The sequence below is a fragment of the Pipra filicauda genome, unplaced genomic scaffold (genome assembly GCF_003945595.2).
Source record: "Pipra filicauda isolate LSUMZ 115617 unplaced genomic scaffold, ASM394559v2 scaffold298_size1015687_pilon, whole genome shotgun sequence".
Lineage (NCBI taxonomy): Eukaryota > Metazoa > Chordata > Aves > Passeriformes > Pipridae > Pipra > Pipra filicauda.
The window spans coordinates 656,345-682,393 of NW_024104418.1; the positions used below are offsets into that span (position 1 = coordinate 656,345).

Consider the following 26,049-nt stretch of genomic DNA (forward strand, 5'->3'; position numbering starts at 1 on the left):
ACTAATTATCCAACTAGGACAGCATTGGATTTTCTTCCTTAGATTCTTTCATATCTTATCTTGACATTTAGTTCAGAAATATGTCATAACAGCTAAATTAGGACACTGAGGTGAGAATATATGAACTCTTTCAAAGCTCCTCAGATCTCCAATTATAACTACATTGTTGACTGGGGTAACATGGTTAATGTGTGTGCCTTCACTTTACTCCAGATACAAGTTATAAGCTTATCTGTATTGCAAAACTGCTGGATGTGAAGTCTTCCAATACCTGATTATAAATTGCTTTCTGAAAGCCACATAAAAATAAGTGAAACTTACAGCCAATGCCAGGAATGATTATTATCATTAATAACAATGAGATGTGCTATGCTGTTAAAGCAGTCTTTTTTTCTTCCCTTTTTGGATTAAGAAACCTTTCAATAGTCTTTGTGTAATCAGAGATATGGAAAGCATTTTGGGATCCTTCAGATGAAAGGGACAAATAAAAATGTGACATGGATGATCACAGTGTTAATCATGGCACTAAATATTCAGTAACCAAGCATTTATAATTGAGTGAGGGGAAAAAAGTTACTTTGTGCTACACTCCAAGCTCAGGTTTGCTGCACATTGGGAACAGGGCAGAACAAGCTGAGCAGGTAAAGGTGGCAGAGGTATTCTAAGACCTCTGATTTTATTGATTGCTGTTTCTGACTAAATGTTGTAAATCAGCTGCTTGGTGATTTACAACACATTGGTAATAAAACAGAGGGATATGAGTACAGACATAGCAAGTTTTTTTCTCCATTCAGCCCTACAGTTCACTCCTTGGTTAAGACAACACCATAGTGACAGTCAGCATGCAGCAGAATATAATGAAAGTGAAGAACCACGGGCAGATTATGCTGACAGAAAGATGCCTTCTTTCATTGCACTGTAAGTGGTAGTCTGTCAAACAAACACGAGCCAATGTCTTTGAGCTCCATCTAAAAACATAAACAATCCAGTCCAAACGCCTGAAAAGTTTTGATGTTTAACTGAGGGAAAGTTGCAACGGAATTTTAATGAGAGACTATATCTTTCTACAGCTGCTGAAGACAAGAGAGACATCTATTACATAAAGTTATTCAATAAGCTGAAAATCCCAATGGCCAGTATGCAACATTATTGAACCAAAAGTTCACAGTTGTTCTTGCTAGTTTATTTGTTTGCTGTAGAGGACGGAAATTTAATAGGTTTTTGGAAAACCCCTAAAGTCTTCCATAGTGGTAAAAACATTCACAATACATTTTCTATCAGTTTTCTTCATCGAATCAGGACATTTAATAAAGACTCCAGTAGCAATATAAGTGTGCAAACGTTTGTGTATTTATATTTAAAACCTAAATGGGCATGCAGGTAGAAAATTGTTTTTTAATTACAGAGAATAATCTCCAGTCTACAAAAGTGGGAAAACAGAGTATGGTGGTGTGTGTCCAGCAGAGATAGAATTCTGCAATTGTGAAATACACTTTTTAAACTATTCCATGTAGTCAATAAAAAGAGAGAAAATTAAAAAGTCTGTGGTGATACATGCAGTAACACAGATTAGTGATGTGAAAATGTGAAACTACAGGAGCAAACAGCCCAGGGCCTACTCTGTTTGAAATATTAGGTAATCTGAAGACTGAGATCCACTTTTAAGATAAATTATTAAAGAAATTGTCTCCACTAGTGATCATGCTAGAATCTGTGCAGTTTAAGTACCAGTACTTTAGGGACTTGCTAAATTTTACCAAAAGTATTCTGATATTTTAACCTGGTAGAATAGAAATATCAGAAAGAAGGACTTCTTCAAGTAGAAGGTTTTGTCATTAACTATTTTGATTTCCCCTGCTTTATTCTTTCTTTTGTTATGGTTTGGTTTTTTAATCTATATTGACAAATAAAGTATTTATTTCTTGTAAAACCAAACAAAGCAAAAGTTTTTACTTCTACTGATTGATTTTCCAACTCTATCTGAAAGTCAAGGCAAAACAAGGCAAGGCAAGGCAAGGTAGGCATGCAGGCAGGATCCTACAGTCACCATATTTTAGCTCAGTTTAAGGGTCCTGAGACTTGCTACTTAGTCTAGAAATTACAACATTTTTGCACTTAGCAGCAGGATTCATTGTTACAAACTGAAACAAAAAGTAAAACCTTCCAGAATTATGCTTCAAAGTGATGGAGTATTGATTACATAGCTAAAATTTTATTGAGAAAAAACCAAAAACCAACAGATTCATAACCTCATCTCTTAAAAGATCTTGCAACAAACAGTTGTGGAGTTCAATGTGCATTAAAAGACCTTCTTCACTCATGAAAAATCTATTTCATTTATATTCTTGTGATGAAGTTTGAACTTCTTTTTACTTGGTAAGAATAATATTTTTATTTGTAGACAGCATAAGATGGATGATGTCCTTAACTATTCAAAGCTTTGCTTTCAACTGCTATTGTAAACGCTGTTATATGTATACGTCAGCAGACTATATTTTGCAAGCAGATGCAAGAGAGAACTGCCTGCACACCAGCAAAATTGAATCAAGGCCAGCTTTAAGCTGGAAACTGCATAGTTATGGCTAGTGTTATACTGATTACGCGCTATTAAAACTCTTCTGAAAAATTATGTGTATTAACTCGGTCTATTTTTCTTGTTCATCACACTTTTAAAATTTGCTCATACAAGTTAGTTCACTACACACAGCAAAAATCCTAAATCAAGGTAAGCCCTTTGGCGGTTCCCCTATTTGCCATTTAGCTTTATTACCTCTGGTTAATGACAGGATTTTTTTTTTTTCTTTCAGTTCTGTCAGATGACATGATCCCATAAGAATCGTAAGGGGCTGGACCCTGAAGTTACATTTATGCTAATATGTTAAACAGTCAAGGGACCATTCTTTGTCACAGCAGACAGCTGGTACAGCATAGCTTGTCCCAATAAAGTTAATCTTTCTTAGTTCTGAACTGGTGTCAACCCACTCAGTTTGTTCTCTGGAAGTGGTCCTTGGCCCATGTCAACACCTATGAATTACAGATTCGACACTGCAGATGGCAAGACACTAATACTTATCCACATGTATTACTAAGCCTCTAGCTTAGTAGGTGGCAAATACCATTCTTCAAAAGTGTCGCCTTTGGCTAAGTTCAGAATTGCTACATGTAACTCTGCTAAAGGAGACTTTCATGTCTCCTCCAGAATGTCTGCTGATAAGCTCGCTATGTATCACATTCTGTATCCATTGTCTGCAGATTTCATTGTTATCGTCACAATGCTTATGTGATTGCAAAGGAAACAGAAAGAAACTAAGTAATCAGAGTCTCTACCAAAATAATGACTAGTCATTTGGTCTTTTAAAGGGACTATGTGATACATCCATGGAAATGAATACCAATCTATTGTGTTGGTAGTTTTTGTAATATTTATATACTATTGTTCTTGTTTTCCCCGAAAAAATCTTGTTTTGTCCATACTAGATCCCCATCTGCCCCAACATTCACTAGTATGCAGTGAAAAATAATCATACATAGTGCTTACTGAATGTAAGTTTTCACTTTAAGCCTATTTGGTTTGTGAATACTTAATAATTGAAAATGGTTAAGTGATAAAACTGTGTGTAAAATTTATGCTTATAAATACCAAGAGAAACTAATTCAAAGTCATTTATATTACTTTTGCCAAAGCTGGAAGCTATCAAACTGTTTAGAAATCATTGTTAGTTTTAAAAGACATAGGACTAACTATAAGTTTGGTTGCTAAGTCATTGTCTAGATTTTTCTTCCCAAGAGTAGCTGCAGTTTTATCTATGCAATCCAGATTCCAAAGGATTCGATAAGGAATGTATGAAAAACAAAATATATCAATTGGGAACCTTATAAATAAAAACCTAAAATATAACCACATCATATTGCAGAATATTTTTTCATAAAATCTCAATATCCTTAATAAACTTTTTCTCAGAAGCATTGTGAGCAGCCAACCACATAGAGTATTATATTCCTTACAGAGAATCAATTGTTTCAAATCCATCTTTATCTAAAACAAGATAACAATGATATTAACACATTCTTTGCCTCATGAATACTAACATCAAAGAAATGAAAATAAAATGTGATTTTTAACAAAAAATATAACACCTAAGATACAGTAAGAAAAACAGGGAGAGAGGAGATAAGCTGAAAGCTTTTGTCTGTGAGTGATCAAAACCAAATGATATTTTCCACAGTAATACAAAAATGTGCATTAATCAATATCCTAGTCCAATTATTTTTCACTCTCATCTACTGTCTGCTTTGAACATTTTTAATCACTGAACATCCTCTTTTTAAGGATGCAAGTATGGGGAGTAATAGCTGAATTTGCTTTACCAGACATCCAGCTAAGGACAGGCAGCAAAAAGGAATAGAAAACCCAGGAAAAGGGTATTTGGAATTGCATTATTTCACTGTTCCCTCCAGCTGGGATTGAAGGTAAGCTACCCAGTGTCAAACAGCTATGATTTTGCTCACTCTCCAACTTCATTTTTTACTGAAGAAATCTTCCAGCTCTCTTGAACTTGTCATTAGTATGAGTAAAAATATATAATTAGATGTTGATTTTGGGAAATTACACCACCACACAAGGCATCTATAATTAGTTAAACACCACATATTTGCAATAAAACTGAATTTTCGAAATACACAATTTAATTGTTCCCTGCACTAGGAATACAAATAGAAATGCAACATTTGTCCTTACATTTTGTCTGTATTTTTCTAAATTTACTACAATGGAAACTGGTTTTCTCATTCAGACTAATTCTTGCAGTCCTTTGAGGAAATCTTTATGTATTTGCAACCCTTGGTTGCATTATGTCAGCAAGCTAACCAACAGAAGTGTATTATTCCTATAAAGATTTGAAGCTTCCTGAAAAAAATGTGTCTGTGATCAAGTCCTCAGGAACTTGTATGTCCCCTCTTGTTATATGTATTAGGCAGGAACTGGAGGGATGCTCAGGCTATAACTTCACAGTGATGCAATTTCACTCTATTTGATTACATTTCCCACATATATTCATTCATAAAAGATAAGAACAACTGATTTTTGTTCAAAAGATTTAAGAAGAAGAATGGTACTTGTATGCACACTTCAGATCTTCAACAGAAATGTAATAAAACCATTGTCATTTTCTATTTCCTGTAGCAATTGAAAGCTATCTTGGACACATACAATTATTGTATAGCCGGTATATTTTTAAAATGTATTACTGCATTACTATATATAAACCAGCATTGTATTCATGTTATTTTGTGGGCTGACATAACAGACAACCTGCAGATAAAGCAAGCCTGACAAATTGGCAGAACCTGGATGTATAAGGGAAGAGTGACAAGTAGAATATTCTTAAAATAACCAAAAATGGGCTAGATTTGGAAATAACTTGGGAATACAGGGCATATTATCATATCAGACAGACCTCATTCTACCCAAGGTAGCAATTGTATCATAAGGTTTTCTTTATATATTTTTTCACTATTTTTGGAGAAGTGGAGAGAGAAGAGACTGATATTTTGTTTGAAGCTACTAAATAGATATAAGCAAAGAATGGTTGGGGTAGCATGGAAATCATGATAGTTTGGGGATATATGAGCCAATGTTTGCAGGCAGAGGCAATAGAACCTTTAGGGAAGCTGATATAATGTAACAAACATTGAGAATAGAGAAACTGAGCCACAAGTGGACATGCTCTTGAGGGATTTTAGAGAGTATGACATAAAAATGCCATGAAAACAGTTTCAGATTATGTATTTCCACTCTCCAAAAGTCTTTGACAGGCAAGGAAAAAGGAAATTATTCCAGTAACTTGGATACTTTCATGCAAATACCAACTATAGTCAATGGGATTTGACATTTAGCAGACTGCCTGACACTCGTATACCCAAACAATGGTTTGAAGTTAATACTTTCTCTAACAGTTTGAACAACAGAACATCAGAATAACCCACAAAATTCTGCACAACAAATCACTAAGCTCAAATCCATGTTCCTCACAGTCTCTAGAGAAACAATCTCAAACTGTCCAGAAAAATTTTTTGTATACGAACTATTCCTTAACATATTTACAAAAAGTCACTTGTAGATGTAAGTAGTGTTAAAAACAATTGTTTATGTGAAAGTCCTTTACAGATTAAGAGGCAAGAGTTTCCTAAACATGTTATTTGCTAATTTTGTTCTACCCGGTAAGCACTGGGTGGAAAAAAAGGTTATAGTGGTGTCTCATAAGGCTGCCCTCCCTTTCATAATCGTCTTCATGAAAGCAGCATCAGTTGTTATACTCATTGGTACCAATAACAACAGCTTTTTCAGCTGATAGGAAGCAATTTTTATAAGGACCACGAAAAGCATGCTTTGTCACATTGCTTCCTTATAGGAATTAGGGCACTTCCTTGCAGGAAATATTGTAATGAAGATGTGATTAATTTCCCTGAAGCTTAGAAACTTTCTCTCTGTGGTATCAACATGAAGGTATTAAAAAATGTAAGAAGAAACACATGCTATTTACCATCTAAATGGTAAGTTGAAGTTTCTAGAGTGGTTGTCTCCTATATACAAGTACTCTACAGTGCATATCTAGCACCACATTATAATTACACTGAAAGTAAAATTTCTCTTGATTTTTCTATGTCCTCTGAAATTAGAGGTAAGGCTTCCACTGACTGCAGTGGTGCTGGGCATGGACAAGATATAACTATGTACAGAGGGTTCCTTTCATTTAAATGTTATTATTTAGCAGTTCTGCCAACATGGGAATAAGTATTTATAATTATTTTTCTTTTTGTTTCCTTTCTTCATACATCATGTCCTCAGCCAACTTTTCACTTTTTTTCAAAGACTCCAGCCAGGTAGACATGTCATTAACCTCAAATACAGAACTTTGTCAGAAACACTTTTTAAAGGAAAGATAGCTTTGTCATTTCATTAGAAAATTTGCAGTGAAGTTCAGAAACAGTTTTATCTGAATCCTCTTTTAATCATCAAGCCTGCACGGTCTCCCATCATAACCTCTGATTTCTGGATTGAGGTTAAAATAATTTCCTTTGCAGGAAATCCTGACACCTGAAGCCCTTGTCATAACATTAATTTAGATACTGAACTCATGATGAATTTATAGGAGAAGAATTTTCTTTCAAAAAAAGTGTGCTTTTTTTTTCTAGAAGAATATTCAGAATACATTTACATATTTCTGATGAAATATATTACTTTGTGCTTTGTTCCTTACAGGCTTTAAATAACTTTTCCTTCTTAGTTTTTTGGGGTTTGTTTTTTTTTATTATTATTATTTCATCTCCTCTTTGTTGGTATCTAACTCTCCTAAGGTACTAAGGTCATTCAAATAATGACATATCTGTCTGTCTTCCTGTTTCCAAAGTTCAATCTTCCCCTAATGGACCACTTCTTCCTTAGAAGGATTATCTCTTTGGGATATATGTCACTGTTGAAAGTGTCTTAGGAATCCTTCAGTATTAAGTGTGACAAATGGATTTAACCATACTGTTATGTTCTTTATATTTGATTAATTTAGATACCCTATAAAAATGCCTTTAAACTCACCGCTTTTTATGAGACCAGAACTCTTGATAAAATGGAGAAGTAGTATAGATGGAGTAGGGGTAGAGACTAAATAGCAATAAAGCCTTTTGAATCCTGATCCTAATCCACCCATGCTCCAAGATTGCTGTATACAAACCAGTTTCTCCCTACAGGCTTTGCATCACAGTTATCATGACACTTTGCATGAGGTAATTAGATTTGTTCACATCTGTCTACAAAGCATCATACAAATGTACTTTTAGATGCTAAAAGATAGACAACTTCATTCTGGAAAGTGTAAGTGTTGCTCAGCTCTCTTGTATTGAGGAAGCAATTTGGAGTGTCATGCTGGGGACCGGGGCATGTGCCTGACCACAGAGACAGGTTCTTGCCAGCATTGGTGGTGGTCATGAAGCTCATCCCTTGATATGCTGACCCCATTCCAGGTTGAATTCCTCCTACCTTTTCACACTGCACAAAGAAGACAAAGACACTTGATGTCACAACAGGGAACAGCAGTGCAAAGGTGTTCAGGATGAACACAGAACAGAAAGAAAGGCTGCTGCATTAACAAAGTTCTGTGGCCAAGATAAGAAGCACAGCAAATGAGGAGTTTAGTTTCAAAACCCCTGCATTTATGACTAAAGAAACATATGTGACTATTTTCTAGCTTTAAAAAGGAGTAGTTCTCCCTTCCTACAGACCACTCAACAAAAAACACTTAATTTTTTAAACAAAGATATTCCAAACTTGAAATATTTCCTATTTGGAGTCACTGTTCTAAGTACTTCATGGGAAGAGTCTTCAGATCTCTGGCACTCCCTTTGTCTTAGTATGAGAATTTCCATCTGTACTTTCTTATTATATCATTGCTATTGCCTGCTACTACTGAATATCTCTTCTCCTACTTGATGACGACAGTGATGGAGACATAAGACAGCGAAATGTTAAGAAGAGAATCATATTTACTTCCTGATTCTACCCTAGCATTTAGATTACTATTACACACAGTGACATTTCAACATTAGACAAGGAATTCCTATGTTGGGGATTGTTTTCCCCCAATGTTGCTTTTTTCATCTAATTTTTAAAGCTACAAATATTAATGTATAGAAAAAGCTTGAAATTTTTGAATTAATTTATTTATGGAAGGACGTATTTTCATAGCTCAAAACTAACAAACCATTAAACATAAAGATGAGTAACCATCACTAAAACATTTTGTTCAAAAACTGCAATTGCTAACTTTTGCATTTTTAACCATAATTTTTAGCTCAGATATGATAAAGAGCAATATAAACACCCCAGAGAAGACCTCACAATTCAACAACAAAAAATAAATGTGGAACAATTAAACAGAAAACTGTAAAGGTCACTATTTTCTTTTTTTTTCTTGGGATTTCCCCCAGTAAATCTCTTTTTTGGAATCAAGAAATGCATTTGTCGAAAAGGCGAACACATTCTATGAAATGTAGATAAAGGCCAGTACGTGTGTCTGTGTGTTCACTTAACGAAGAACAACAGAAGGTTAGAGATTATCCTGTAACCAGGTTAGAACATTTTGTTTGTGGCAAATGAAATTAAAATAATAAATATGTAAATCAAACTATTATTATGCAAATTATACCGTTTCAATATTCTATTTTGTGGAGAACCTTTTCAACACTTAAAAATTACTGTTGTCTAAGTATCATGGATTTTAAGAAGGAATTTCTCGACCGCTTATGAAATGTTGGGAAAATACTATTTTTTTATCGCATTCCATCCCACAACTACCTTACTAACAGACCCAATCACAACCTAAATGTTATTACAAGAAATTAGTGGGAGAACTGTACATGACAGTTACATTTTCTTTAGCTTCTTTTATCATGGAAAATGTCCTGTGAAATGAATCTGGGCAAATAGATAATCTTTGTCACCTTCTTTCTAGGAAGTCATCATTCAGTCAAATCTTCCTCTCTCTCTCTCTCTCTCTCATACATGTGGAGATAAATACACAAGGTCTCTTTTTCACATTTCCACTTGAATGAGAAATAGAAATACTAAAAATAAAAGAAATTTTTTAACAGATTCTCTTTATTTTATTGACATCCATTTTATCTAATCATGGTATCTCTTCAAACACTTTCATAACAAAATTAGCAAGTATTCATAACCCTACTCAGAGCAGTTCATCTAAGTATTGTCATTAAATTTTTCGTATGGAAGGATTTAGCATTGCAGACTTATGCTAGGTTAATGAAGGGTCTGCATTCATTGCAAGAAGAGCTATATACAACATTTGTGTACAGTTACAATATCAGTATTATTCAATAAGAGAACTAAACAGTCACCCTTTGGATGTGACAGCTCTTCTACATTAAATTGTTACATAGGTGAAACTGGCCTTTCTGCTTTTTGGTGCTGTTTCAGGTAGATCCTATTAGCAAATTTCATGTTGCTAATCACTTTGGGAGATGAACAGATCAATGCCTACTGGCCTTTTGATGACAGTTACCATGTTAATTAGTAACATGAAATAGGAACACAAAGGCAATGTTGCTGTTTCTTACCCAAAAGCAATGCTTAGAAGAGTCCTGACTGGAAATCAAATGTTACTTGCACAAATTCCCTCGTTCTACAGGAACAAGCCATAGATTGCATCACTTCCAAATTTGCCTCTTTTAACTTACTCTTGCCTAGAAATTATAAGAAATGCTCATCTTTCTCCTATTTCATGATGGATAGTGTGAACAGAAGTACTGCAATATCAAGAAGATGTGATAGTCCTAATAACAGGAATTGGAATATTTCTCAGTCCAAAAAGTGCCTCTAGGATCTTTGCTGTAACTTGTATGTCCTGATAGGACAACTGAAAAAAAAAAAAAAAAAAAAGAAGAAGAGGGTAAAGAAAACATTGCACACTACACTCTGCGTATTAGAAATTGCCGCAGAATGTCCTGATATGCTGCCCTGCGTAGCACAATCTCACCCTGCACACAGCTGATGGGTTCGCATTGAAGAAGATGATGGTGCAGTTGATGGAAGCTGGCCATCAGCTCTCATGTTGGAGAAAAAACTGAGGAAGTATGCAGCAACAAAAAAGCCATTCACATTTCTCTTTCTCTAGTCTGATATACACTACATGAAATCTGCCTGTATTCTGCAGCCTGGAATGGTGTGTGGAAATCACAAAATTTCAGCTCTAAGGCTGCACCTTCTCCAGCCTGCCCACACAGCAACAGTGGCAAGCATATGGCTCTGAGAGAAAGAACAGATATTTCTAACACCATGAACCTGCATCATATTACTTCCTATTTTTAATTTAATTAATATTCAAAATAATGCACAGACTCAATGCTCCTTTGCATACTACTTAACCTTAAATCAGATGTGCAATAGGAAATTTGGAATGGGGTCTGACTTATTACATTTTTCTCTGTGGGGACAGGAAATATAACTTACTCTCCACCGTAGAGGAGGATATATAAATGGTGTCAGTAGATGAGTTGGTTTAAAATGCTCTCAGGAGTGGGACTGGAATGTCTTGTGCAGTTTTGTATTGCCCAGACTATTAAAGCTTTATTTTGGAAGGATAAAACTACAATGTTTCAGTGAGGATGACAATAACAACGTGATTTTATTGTGTAAAGTCCAACTTATCAAACTGCCTGCAGGGCATTTATCATAGAATTTGAGATCACCAAGGACATTGTGAGCTTTGGATGATGGACAAATATGGTTATTAAAGGTGGATTTACATTTGTATAATTAAGCAACAAAGGTAAAAAAAAAAAGAAAAAGGGATTTGGAATTTTAAATTGATAAATCACTCTTTTAATTAACTAGTCTGAATAATACAAGTGTTGATTTGTCACCACTCTCCTCTGAGATATAAGATAGAGATTTTATTAGCAAGTGGGTGAAAATTGTTATCAGTAGCTTTGAAAGGAAATCAGACATTGCTTTTCCAGAAGCAAATAACCCTGAGCAGAGAGAAGTTTCCCCACATGTTAATTATATAAAGGTTCTGACATTTTCTAGAAAGAGTAGTGAACATTAAGATCTAGAGATACACTCTTGACACTAATGCTTTTCACTAGCAGATGAGGCCTGAGAGTCATTTGAGTTTTCAGAGAGAAATGCAGGATGGACCAAAACAATCAGAGAGGTAAGTGTGTAATCAGTGTATGATTGAGATTTTTGTGGGAAAAATAATCAGCAATTTCTGTCTCTCAGGAAAACTGTTGACCTGCACGGTAGGAATTGGATTTTACTCAATAAGCAGAAAAGCAAACAGTAAAAAGTAATGACTACTTAGAGAGGGAGTGGGGGGAAAATCATAAACCAATTAATCCAAAACAAGCATAACTCTAGAAAAGGAAAATATAGACCATAAAATAAGAGTAAAAAAGTTAACCTGAATCATAATTTAAAATATGAAAATATACAAATGGCAGGAAAAAAGTTGTCAATTAGTCTTTCAATTCTGTGTAGAAGCGGAAGGCCATATGACCCAGAAAATGTATGTGATATATAAATAACGAGTAAACTAAGAGATAATGTCAGACTTCAACATTACATTTTCAGCCAAAAATTCTTATTTAAGTTTAAATCACCTAAAGGCAGTAAGGATGATTTCAATTCTCCATATATATATATACTTACTCCATACCTCCTCTGATCACCAGAAGTAAAATTTTCAAAGGTTCCTTAAGATGCTACACAGCATTGCCCTGCAATGAAATGTAAATCTCTGGTACCTAATTTACTTCTGGAAATGAAAAATTTTCCAAGTGTTTTGGGAAACTACTTTCATTCTTTCTTTTTCTTAGCTCTCTATGTAGTGACATTATCCGACTACACAGAGATATTATAAAGGAAAGAATATATTAATAGAGGTATTCTGTTTTATAGTGACCACAACCAGAAAAATGTGGATAGCTGGATGGAACACTTGAGGTGACAAACAGAAGTAATTTTCTCTGATTCATAAATGACACATTGCAGACTATAAAATAGCTGGAGAAATTTTCTCATCTCATTGCAATTTTTTCTATCATAACAGAAAAAAGAGAGAAAGAAAAGGATTGGTAGTACAGGAAATCTCTTCTGTATTGAAGAAAGAAAAGCCTCCTTAAGAAACAGCTATTCCTGCGCAAATTCAGACATACCGCAGGCCTTCTCAGTGTTGGGAGTTCCATCTACCAATACCCTCAGAATGTTACAGATGGTGGGGATTATTGTCCTATCCCTTGTTTTTTAAACCAATACCTATGCTAGGATGACTACCTGAAATTTTGTACCTCATGTGTGCTCAACCTCACTACGCTGTGAATATAATTTACTATGCAGCTGACTCAGGCTTCACAGAGATGGAGAGGAAAAGCTAGTGAGAGTTCCTGCACAGTATAGTATTTAGACTACTCTCTGGGTTGTTTTTGCATCCTGATCTCTGTACCTAGCCGCTTACTGAGATCTTTGTCTATTTATTAATTGTTGTGAATTTTCTGCACAAGGCAGCAAGAAGGAAAATTCTACTAATTTTAAATATTATATCTTTCTATAGGCATACTAATTGATTAACTAAACATAACATTACATCTGCTGCCTTTATTGTGTTTCAAAAGCTCTGGCTTTAAAATTTCATCAAGAAATGAGACCTGCTAACACCAACCATTATCACTAGTGTGAAACAGTTTCTATTGAATTGGTGTAAACATAAAATTCTGCATGCGTATCTACTGTTATGTGGGATGAGTTCTAACATCTACACTGCAGGATATTGAGATATCCAGGGTAGCTCTGAGAAACAGTATACTCAGGGCTACAGTAAGAAACAAGAAAGGAGTTTTCACTGCTGTTGTCATTCAAAACTCAATTGAACTGCAATGAAACATAAATCCCTTTAAAGCTGATGTTTCTGCCACCCAAATATGGTAAAAAAGAACTTTGAAAAAGGACTACCACAGTGACATATAATCATCAGCTATAGCTCTGCCTAAATGGCTGGAAATATAAGACAATGGAGGGTCAAGAAGAAATGTTAAGAGATATTTCAGATGTTGGGCTTTGTGATTTATTAAGCACCTTAAAATCAATATGAGACTTCACAGGTGCCTGTGACAAGATTACAGGACATACGAGTAGAACATGAAAAAAAAATCGACTTCATCTGCCAGAAAAATGTGGACAACATTCATTGGAAGACATTACAAATGCTAATACACCATAGCTAACCAAGAGATGCAAACCATTTTAACTTCATTAAGATATGTGACATCCAAAATTATACATAATAGAGGTCATTACATAGGATGAGACTGCACTGTAAGATCAAAAGGAAGTGTAAAATGGATTTGGCTGTCATTAACCCACCCAAGGAAACAATGGCACACTGTTGAGAAACCAATCCTAAGGATAGAATCTAAATATTAAAAGCACAGAAGACTTACAAAAGCTCTTTGAGCTGTGCAAAAACTTAAACTGTATTAGATGAATGTATCTTATTGCAGATAAGAGCAAATGAGTCAAACCAGATTATGAGTGTATAAGCAAGTCCTGCTGTGAATCAAGTTATTGAAAATTCTAGTATCAAATACTGCTGAAAGAGACAATAACAGCTAAATGCTGCTATACATTTGAAAAAATGTACAAATAACTAAAATCAAAATTAATTTTTTTTCACTTAAAGTAATCAGCTCTGCAATACGAGGTGATCCCATGGAAAAAAAAAGCCCAGTTTCACCATGAGAGCATTGGTCTTTCAGCACAAATGCAAATACATGGACACTCCTACTCCCCATCATCCACCAGTGCTTCTTTTAATGATGCTTTCAGTTTCAGAATTGCAATTTTCATGATAATATACAAATGAAAATACTGAGGCAGATATAAGACATGGCTGATCTCCTTGGGTCACAGCCAATAGAGCCACATCATAGAATCACACAATAATTTTTGTCATTTAAGGTAGGAAGCATATGAGCAAAATCAATAGAATCAAAGAATAGTTTGGGTTGGAAGGGACCTTTAAAGGTTATCTGTGATGGTCTGAAAAACTAAACATGATTCCAGTATAAAGCAGAAACTGAAATAGTTTATTGAACGTGAGAACACAATTTTAAGGGCCTCGGGGGCTGGACATGTTAATGAGGAGAACCAGCTACGTTAATTAAGGAGTTGCACAAGGTTTTACTGCAGTTTCCAAATAGTTAATTTTTCTTCAAGCAGGATTACATGGGGAGGGGAAGGATTACATGGGTGTAAACATGGTTTGATAACAAAATTTCAAAAAGTCCTTTCTTCATTCTGCTGGTGCCAGGGTAATCCATAAGGTTGTTCTTTAATAGGTGTTATGATAAGGGCCCAGTTTCTTCACATCACAAGATTCTTGTCAGCCCTTGTTTTCCAAGGTTTATCGTTCAAATTGACCAAGCTTCTCTTTGCTGAGAGCTGGTTTTTGGCCCCTTCAGTTATCTAGTCCAACTCCTATATTTAATTGTCTAGATTTCCTCTGCATTCCTTCTAGGAGTAATTCTAAAAAGTGTTTCACCTCACCATTAAGTGGAGGCCTGATAATTCATTCATTATCAGAATTGTAATCATACCTTTCTCTGCAATGACTGTAAGAGGAGTTGACAAATTCAGATGCATACATCTGAAGCCAGGTGAAGTGAATCCTTTCTACACTGATGTCTACATTGATACCTACAATGTGTAGTGTTAAGATAACCAGCCTAGTTCTTGAAAGCTGTATTTTCAGCATTGCAGTAGAGTGTGGAAAACAGGACATAATCAAAATAGGAACAAAAAAAGCCTGAGTGCTGTCGGTTGCTACGGACACACAGTCAAGAGAAACAGCAGATCCCTGGCAGTAGCTAGGAAGAGTGCCTAAAGGGCTAGAATTTCAGCGAGGGGAGGGGAGGAAGAAGGATGTGCAAGTCCCCTTATTACCAAACATCCTCCTACCACTCCAGGTACAGCGGAAGCAGTGCATTAAGATAGTTCTGCCCAGACTAATATACTCTGCTTCCTATCATGAGTCGCAGAAGTTTTAACTTCTATAAAAGGGCTACTGTGGTACAGGGAGATTTAATCTTTTCACACTGAGCATTCCCAGTAAGAAGCAACCCTGGATCAATGTGGCAAATGTGTTTCAGCTAAAGCTATGAGTCATTCTGAGGGAACAAAAGTAGCCCATTTAAGTCTCACTGCTGCTGACTACATCTACTGAGTAGAGCCTCTCTGTACAAAATTCTCTTACTGACTGCTTTCAGATGAACCTGTTGTTATTATTTTGCATTTAATAGGATTTCTATAACCAGGTATAAAACACACATCTAAGCTCAAAGAAATGCTGTAAGCATTAGGTAATATTGTCTAAGATTTCAAGACATGTCCTAGATTTTAAGACCAGCCACCTCATCTTTTAAGCTAAAGATTTTGAAGTGTTTTGTAAATGTTAATTATTTAAGCCTCACAAGACCTTTGAGAGTATTATAAACACAATTTCCATTGATTTCACACAGTTTTAGAGTTGTGATGAAAAGCAGCTCAGGGGTATAGGCATTAGAAGACCCAGCTGAAAATGACTGCAAGTGCATTTGTGTAGAAAGCCAAAAAATACAGAAATTGACCCAGAAAGCAGCATAATTGTTTTCTATTAACATTCAAACAATGGCTTTATACATGTTTCTTCCCTGAAAAAAAACAAGCCACATTTGTAGAGAAGGTCCTTTCATTGAAAGGTATTTTTCAATTTAGAGGGAAAGCTGGAAATTGAACAAGGAAGTAACTAAGGAAAGGGGATCTATAGCTCACCTTCTTTTTTTGTGGGGAAGAGGATCAGAGACACAAACATGGCAACTGGCATGGATTGAAAATAAGGATCTCAAATCCCCATCTTCTTGTGCCTCTCTCTACTTCCAGTTAACATGAGTGTAAATTTTAAAGTAGAGTATATGGTATAGATGGTGTGCATAACTAAATCAACCATCTGTGTGTGAGGAAAGGTGTACCCATGAGAGGAAAAGTTTATAAATCAGCCACAAAGAACCTTTGCCTACTGAGCATGCTCCATACTTACACACTTGTATTCTGTATTTATACTTGTTTTACTTATTTCTATTATAAGGGATAGAATAGGTTAAAAAAAAAGTTTAATCTAGAAAAATCTAGGAAAAAATTATCAACTCCAAGTTTTGCTGTTGTCCTCACTGCTGATACAGTCCAAAAAAACTATATTCTGCTCGCAATCGAAAATAATAAATATGACTAGCATTTACCACACGAGAAGTCACAGGAAATGCTTCACAGATAACAGAAAAGGTGAGAATATAGATGGCTTATAAATTTCAAGCACGATTACCATCACGCAGCATTATTTTTCCATTTCTTTAGTCCTAATGAGCTAATCAAGGAAGATATCAGAGATTATCTACTTTCTCAGATAAGTTGCTAAATACAAAATGTAACAAGACTCTGTAGCTGAATCACAGAATAAAAGTTACTGAAGGTACGTTTGCACATGTCATTTCTACATTCTCTTTAAACAAGACAACCGTCTTGAGCCTTTTGAGCTTTCATTTAGAAATACTTCAACAGCAACAAGTGACAGTTCTAGTCCTCAAAATTTAACTTTGTTTGGTTAGGAGTCCTCATCAGTTACAGTATTCATTGCTATTCTTCAGGAATCTTAAGAAAATAGTTGTTTTATTTCACAAGGAAACTGCAGACTTTCATGAGATGTTATTAACTCTTCCATTCACTTAACTGAAACCTTCTTGGAACCAGCAGCCATACAGTGAAAAATCTGTGCCTGCACTAGAGTGTAATGACAAATGATAGTGATCATATTGTTGTTCAGTATCAACAACAAATAATTAAACAGCGAATGAATTTGACAGAAGACCTTTAAGACGTTGCCAAACTCTATATGGATAAACTGAATGTTTACAACACGTCTAATGATTTCATCAGTCTTAATTGTACCTGTTACTGGATGAAGGGCTCATATGCTCTAAAAGTAATGAAGAATGTGTCAAATGATTGAATAGAAGCAATTAACTTCTGCCCAAATATTTATTGTTTTGCAAATAATCAGAAACTGGGGAAAAGGATGGTAGTTGCAAGAGAGTCTATTGTTTTCACAGAACAAATTTCCTTACACAGCAACTGTGAGTAGCAAACACTTTGAATATGCTTATATTAAAAGTTTCATTTCCTCCACTGTAGGAATATTTTAAAAATACTTTGCATTTTAAATATAAAAAAGAATTGCTCAGTATTATTAAGGTTACATAACACATGCTGTTATTACTGGCATATAAACAATATATTCAGTGTTCAAGGTCAGGTTGGATTTGTCCTTGAGCAAACTGGTCTAGTGGAAGGTGTGGTGCCCATGACAGGAGGTTGGACTAAATTACCTTTGAAGGTCCTTTCTGATCCAAAGCATTATATGATTCTGTGATCCTATTGGTTGTATTCTTGATTCATCTATATGAAATAGGATTATTCCCTGTAGATTAAAAGGAAGCAACACAAAGCTGAATAATGTAGCTGTTGAATCGAAAATATAATTTAACAAAAAAGTATGTGTCTTCAAAAACAGAGCGAGTAAATCTGTGTTTATCAATATTTTTGCATTCTTATTCATGAAGACAAAGTAAACAGGAACAAAAAAATATGTAAATGGTGGACTATTTTTATTAGCTATAGCAGTAGACCCAACAAGGAACATACATGCACACATGAAGGTGAAAATATCTACAAACATCCTATACAGTGGTAGTATGATTATAAAAGGTTTGTATCAGGTTGAATTACTGAGTTTCAGTGGCTATATATTATTCACATTCACTAAATTTAATGTTAACACTTAAGACAGGACATCTGAACAGAAGAAAAATATTAAGCATTGCTTCACTGTGTACGCTAAAGTACAAACTGAAATTCATTACAGCATAGAGAACCAACTGCAAGTTGTCCATGGAAGAAAAAGTGCTGCAGAAATGAAGAGGAGTGTCTATTAGCAGACAACTCGAAAACTGAATGTCTCTGATTCAAAACCCAGTTCAGAAATCCAGACTGGAGAGCAAGATGAACAGGGAGGACTTTGGACTTCATGAAAACACCAAGTCTTTATGAAACTACTCCATGAAATATTCTGAACTATTCTTTACACTTGTGAGGGAAACAGTCCCAACGTAATGAGAAGATCATTCTCTTTACTGGATGGCTCATGACTTCACGGATCAGAAAAAGGTCAGAGGTAGGCTTTTGTTTTAATGTTTAATGTCTAAAGAAAGATAGACATTTTTTTCACCTGTCTTTTTAAAAGTCTTTAACATATTAAATTTTCCATTTTGCTAAATAGATCCTATAAATAGATCCTATAATAGATTACAGGTTGGACTTCATGATTTCAGAGGTCTTTTCCAATCTAATTGATTCTATGATTCTGTGATCCTATGATCCTGAATAGATTTTGAATAGAAAAAAATGGCATAATGCAGTGGCCTTCTAAGTTTTAGTCAGACAAGAATATTTGAAATTTTCCTCATGCCTGGTGAAACACAACTGCAGTTCTGTATCCAATACGAGGCTTCTCAGTCCAAATGAAACAGCGAAATACTGAGGCAAATCCAGCAAAGGGACATGATGATGATTAAGAGACTGGAGAATTTGACATGCAGGAGGAGGCTGAGAGAGATGGGGTTGATCAAACTCAAGCAGAAGAGGTTCATGAGAATTTGAGCAATTTTTATATTTATACATGAAGTAGGTATATTGATTTTATATGGCAAGGTTTGACAGCAAGGTGGCTATAGAGGTCGTTTCTGTGAGATGCCAGACATTGTCCCACACTGAACAGAGCCAGTTCCAAGTGGCTCCAAGACAGATCTCCTGCTGGTCAAAGCTGAGCCCACCAGTTATGCTGGTAGTACCTCCGTGATAACACATTAAAGAAAAAGTAAAAAAATGCATTCTTTGTAGAGAAGTGAGGTTATGTGAGAGAAACAACTCTACAGACATCAATATCAGTGGAGAAGGAGGTGCTCCAGGTGCCGGGCAGAGATTCTCCTGCAGTGTGTGGAGAAGACCATGGTGAGGTAGGCTGTCTCTCTGCAGCCCATGATCATCCAAGGGTGAATAAATATCCATCTGCAGCCCATGGAGGACCCCACACTAAGCCAGTGGATATACCTTGAAGGAAGCTATGATCTCTTGAAAAGTCCATGCTGGAGCAGACTTCTGGCAGGAACTGCTGCCTGTGGAGAGAAACCCATCCAGAGGGGGTTTTCTGACAGGACCTGAGACTCCACGGGAGACCTGTGCTGGAGCAGTCCTGTCCCAAAAAAAAAAGCATGCCATGGAAAGGATACACACTGGAACAGTTTGTGAAGAACTGCAGCCTGTGAGAAGGACTCAGTGTTGAAGAAATTCATGTGTAAGGGATCACACATTGAAACAAGGGCAGACAGTGAGAATAAGAAAGTGGCAGAGACAAAGTGTTGTGGACTTACTGCAACAGCTATTTCCCAGCCCCCTGCATTGCTTGGAGAAGATAGAGATGTCGAGAGTGAAGATGAGTCCAGGAAGAAGGAAGGGGGATTGGGAAGCTGTTTTTAGATTTGTTATTATTTCTCATTATCTTGCTCTGATTTGATTGGTAATAAATTAAATTCATTTCCAAGTCTCTTTTGCCTGTGGTGGTAATTGCTGAATGTTCTCCTTGTCCTTAACTTGATGGATGAGTTTTTTTATCTTATTTTATCCTCCTGTACCATTGAGGAGGGAGACTGATGGAGTGCCTTGGTGGGCATCTGACAGCCAGACAAGGTCAACCCACTGCAGCAGTAAGCAAAGGAGATGAAGCCAGACTCTTCTCAGTGGTAAGTGAAAGAACAAGAGCTAATGGGAACAAACTGAAATAAAGCAAATTCTTTTAAAACATTAGAAAAAGCCTATTTATTGTGAGGGTGGCTGAACACTGAAACAGGTTGCAAAGAAAGGTTATGGAGTCTCCATCCTTAGAGGTATTCAAAACCTAACTTGACATGACCTGAAGCAACCTGCTTTAGTTAACCCTGGTTTTATAGAAGGGGATTGAATTAGATTGTCTCTAGAGGTTCCTTCCAGTCTCAACTATTCTGTGATTCTGGGAAATGTTAAGCTTTCTGAGGTCGAGTTTAAGCAGGACTTGAGTTACATAGGAATCCCATTGGTTCCCTGCAGAAAGGCAAATTTCACTCCTTTGTGTTCAGCTACACACATGAGCCTGAAGTTTGAGAACATAATTTTAAATCTTTAAACAGAACTTAGGGGTAGAAAAGTTAGGAAAAAAAAGTGACAGAATTTCTATAACTGAGAATGGTGAATTGTAAATATTTATACAGCAACATAATCATGTATATTTACTTCACTGCATTGTAAAAAACACACTTAAAATCTTGCAGAAAAGTGTCTAATGCTGTTAATATTAAGCAGTTATTACTAAGTTCGAGATCATGTGTTGGCCTGATTATTTTTAAAAAGGAATATTTTCTTAGGCCAGAGAACATTATTTGAAAGAATAAAACATTTCTACAGGCAAATATGGTGATAGTTAAACTCTGGCTTGTGTATGCAAAGTCAGGAAATACTAATGCCTTAAAAGAACTGAAGCATATAGTAAAGACCAACATGAAGAGCAAACTGTAAAATAATAAGACTGTAGAATAAATGCCCACAACCAGCAGATCTCTCTAGAGTACTCTTAAATGTCTGATCATAATGAATTATGAATATTTCCTGGTTTTGTTCTTTTCCCTGTAGATGACTGATCACTGACCTGCCCAGAATATGCTGGATGAACTTGCCCAAGGACAATCTAATCACAGAAAATACAGAAGCAGCATGTGTTAAATCCCAACCCTAATCAAGGCTAAAGGTGAAAGGCCACAATTTCTACCACATTTGAAAAATTTAAAGCACTTATCAGCCCTCTACAGGAGAGGACCCTGATGGCTCTGCATTTTAAAGAGAATAGTCATGTGTTTTCAGCTCCTCTGATTTAGGCTGTGATCATTTTAAAATGTGAAAGTAAAAGGCTACAAGCAAACACAAGAGTGCATATTAGAAGGAAATCACATTAAGCAAACTGCTCAAGATATACTCTGGGGTAAAGACTTGTAGCCCATATTGATTTAATGTACAAAACAGCATAGCAAATACAGGCATTGCAGATCAAGCTGTGGTTCACTATGATGAGTTAGCTGTGTAAAGCAGATAGGCAGACATCTAAGAAAATGAACACTAAACATATGCTGAGAAGGCTTTTACCACTAGCCATAATGCCCAAAACCTTCCCATGTGTGTCCTGTGAAAGACTATCTGTTTCCCATTTCAAGAAGTAGTTGTAATGACTTTTGATTGCAAAACCATAAGAAAGTTGAAAGGACAGCTTTAAAACAGCCTTTTCCTCTTTAGATTCTTAGCTGGTGTGGGACCACTATAATTTTTTGAGGTACCAGAAAAGTCATCTGAGGCCAAAAATTTCTTTCAGAATTTATCTAGTGGTGATTCTAGTGGAGGGGCAGCTGTCACATTCAGCAGCAGGAGGCTGCTACTTGCAGTTATTCCAAAATTTTCACAATCTCTCTGCTGTGATCTGGGCTCCTTCTGCAGCATTTGAGAGGACGAGTGGATGGTAACTTCTGGTAGTGGCATATAAATGCTGTAGCAGGAAGCACATTCTCTCCCACATATGTGAATCTGCTTTAATATTGAGACAGTAACTTTTTGTTTTGGGGAGGGGTGTTTTATATCAAAATTAATACACTCAAACAGGGTTATGATGAGCAAAGTCATGTGTGAGTTGCATATATTCATTCCTTTATTAAAAATCCTAAACAACAACAACAAAAAAAAAATCCCATCACAACTACTTATAAATAAAAAGATACCTCCTGTCATTAATTTAAACTCTATGTGCTATCATCAGTTTGTTTGGCAGCAGGGACATGCTGTAATTGGAAGAGAGATCATAAGGTAGAATAACAAAATATTTTTCCTTCAATGAATGCCTGAACATATAAATGCTGTCATGGCCCACTGTAGACTTAGATGTTACCATATGTGAAAGAGTGAGGAATGACTGAATGGGTTGCACACAGCCACTCCCAAAGTAGATTTGGATATGATGCATTAAGCTAGAACAGTAAGCACTCTTCAGATACTCAAAAAAATTGTCTGCGTTCTTACATCTTACTGAAATACACATGGTGGCTAAATACAGGTCATTTTCCTAGAGGTGTAGAATCAAATATATCTTGTCTTTTTTATCATTGCCATACTCTTGACAACCTTATAACTTTTAGTTGCTAAAATCATTCCAGTACATAGACTGAAGTCTTCTAAGGTGTTGAAGTACTGTAAAAATAACATATGTAGTCTTAATTTATTAGCATTCTGGCTTTAGATGACAGAGAGTAAAGTAGGTGAAATTTCTTTTCCCCTGGAATAATATTTAGATTTCAACTTGAAGTGGTAGGCTATTCTGAAACAGGATTGTGTCTTTACCAAGTAAATTATCACTGTATGGCAAGAAATCCAAGATTCCTTAAGCCTCAAGGAAAACAAACAAGCAGTGTACATATAGCTCAGTGATATGGCTACTGACCTAGTAGTCAGGAGTTCAGCATTTGAGTCCTGCTCTAAATACTTGATTTGTTTGTACTAGGATGATATGCTACTTCCATCGGAAGGGGGAACAGAGCTGATATTACCCTCTCCTGAGTCAGTACCACAAACATCATGCTCAAGAAAAAAGTACCATTCTGCATATCTTGAGGAGATTCCACCTGTAGTTGCTGCAGGAGAGTAAAGGGGGAAACAATGAAAATCCAGTCAGGAATAGCATGAGGTAAGTGATAAACCATTCAGTTGTATCACAGAGGAGGCCATTCTGGGCATGCACATGCCAGTCTGTCCCATACTAATCAAAATCTCAGAATAAAACAACTAAATGAACAGTTCATATTGTGAAACCAAGAGCCTCAAACGCCTGTTCACACAATCCAAAATGATCTTACTACTTTGGAGACTCTGAAATGGTCTCAGGATTTTCTTAAAATGAGAAAATTAAACATGGCATTTAGCAAGAGCATTCACAGCATGCCAAACATATCATTTGCATGAGTTAAAAAGGTTTTTAAAAGAACAAGGGGAATTTTTTTTTTCAGTGAGATTGCTTAACCTTCCAATCCACGTTTAAGCAAAGTTTGAAATTTAATTTTAATATTTCTCAGAAGTTGTAAATATTTTAAGGGACAGAGAAACTTCATTCTGAAAACAACTTATGAAATGAAAGCAAGTTCAAGGCACCTCTTTTTTTCTGGTGTTTCTTAGCACTAGATCAGAATATACATGTAACCTTCACCCTTAGATTATGCTATTTCTAAGATAAATCATAGATTTTTGCTTCCTAATTATATTTAGAAGTTTATTTTCTTTTATAATGATTCAAGTCTTAAAACACAAACTTATTTTTCACTTGGTTTCAAAGACAAATTATTCTTAAAAAATTTTAATAAAATGTAGTAAAAATTGTACAATATAATGAAGTACTCTGGGCATGTATTTTTCAGCTTAATTTCATCTAAAAGTAAACCAGTTTGTGGTCTCTGATGCCCTTCCCCCTCCCAATGTGAGAATGGAAACATTTGGGATAATTACTTGAAAAACACTCTGTGGTTCAAACCAAAATGTAAATGTAGATACTGTCATCTGGTAGCAAAAGCACTAAATCTGGTAGCACTAAATTTTGAAAGTTGCACATAGATATTTAAATTTAAATTTTTTAAAAATTTTAAAAATTTATCTATATCGCCAAAGATGTTTTAGAATGTGTGTGTGTTCACATGTAACAAGGGTCACTACTCAGTCTACTAACTCATTTGACAAAGAGCAGTAACAGAAGATATATAATGTCTCATGGCATTACAAAGTTGAAACGTATTTTGTGGAAAGTGATGGATATCAGGGTCTTTCACCCCTGAATGTTGTGCAAGGACAGTTTTTAATCTTGTTCTGCCAGAAGAGTGGTCTTAAAAATAAACATATGTAAAAATACAATGTCTATAATTTGAATGTACTTTCATAATATAGATACAACTATACATAAAAATTAGAGCTAAGAAGGGACAGCAGGAAATCAATCCATGGTGGTTTTCCAGATTCTCAAATGTGGTTTTCTTTAAAGATATCCTAACTCTTCACAGAATTAATATTTATGAAAAATATAGTTTCACATCTGAGCATTCCTTCCCCATTTTGACTGCACTTTATGTTATGATAGATAATTCAAAACAAATACTATTAAATCATTTCCTTTATAAGATGATAAAATTGTAAATTTCAACATTTTCAAGTCTCTTTTCTTCCCCTTTTTCCCCCTGGCTTCAAAGAACATACTGACAAAATCAAAATCAATTTTATGAATCATTTTGATTTTGACAGAATTGCGCTGTTCTGCATAAAAGGTCCTGACTCAATTTTTATCTAAGCTGCTCTAGCTACAATGTTGAACTTTCATTATCAGCCACAAATTATAAATTCTTTCTGGTGAATCTTTAGAAAGAGTATAGCAGATTTAATCTGCAGATTAATGAAGATTCCTGCTACTGAGAGACCCATACCAACTGTTTCATAAACACAGTTACTGAATATCTACAAGCCATTTAAATTAATATAATGATAAAAGTTAAGATATAATTTTAATGAAGCAATTAACTTACTATAAAAGAAATGATCTAGTTAAAGCGCTCTTTCATGTATGCTGTTATGCTTTTCACAGCAGTGAAAGGCAATATGGCAACTATATCTGTGTCCACAGGCACATGAACTTTGTAGCCTTCTGTTTGTTTGGGGGTTTTTTTGATTTTTGTTTTGTTTTACACCACAAAATCTCTTTATTACATTAAATTTTCTCTGGCAGAAGCCAGTATAGTTGTGAGCTCTTAGTTTCTTTCTTGACAAAACAAAAGAGCTTAACACTACCTACCACTTTACCATCCTTTAGTGTTTTCTCTTCACCACATAGCAGAAATATACCTATAGAATAATGCATCTATACCACACAAAGATTTGTGAAACAGCTTATGCTTTGCACCTGTCGCATTTCCATGTATAGGTGTCTGACTGGCTCCTCCGGTGCTCAATACTATGACAAAATGTATGCCTAGGTGAAACATTTCAAACAGTTCTAATTTTCTTACTGCTCAGTTAGCGAGTACATGGAGTTACATGCTAAGACGTGGGTACATTACAAGTAGTTCCAGTCTTGAAAGACAGTTTTGGAAACAGTTCTTTTCAGAAATAGACCCAAACACACTTTGAACTTCAGAAACATTCCTTTTGTGCTGCTCCATCTTCTTTTTCCATCTGTTAATTAAAAACTTAAAAGAGTAGAGATACTGTGGGTATACCACTAGACTTGACTATGCTAGCAC

General features: G+C 35.5%; 1 long non-coding RNA gene across 1 annotated transcript; it reads right to left on the reverse strand.

Annotated features, from left to right (window-relative positions):
- Positions 1-7,957: 7,957 nt before the first annotated feature.
- On the reverse strand, positions 7,958-25,707 carry LOC120323602. The gene is made up of 4 exons (XR_005564227.1): positions 25,602-25,707; positions 23,220-23,409; positions 17,983-18,074; positions 7,958-8,041 (listed from the first exon to the last, which is right to left on the reverse strand). It is a non-coding gene; the product is annotated as an uncharacterized LOC120323602 (long non-coding RNA).
- Between the last annotated feature and the right edge of the window lie 342 nt (positions 25,708-26,049).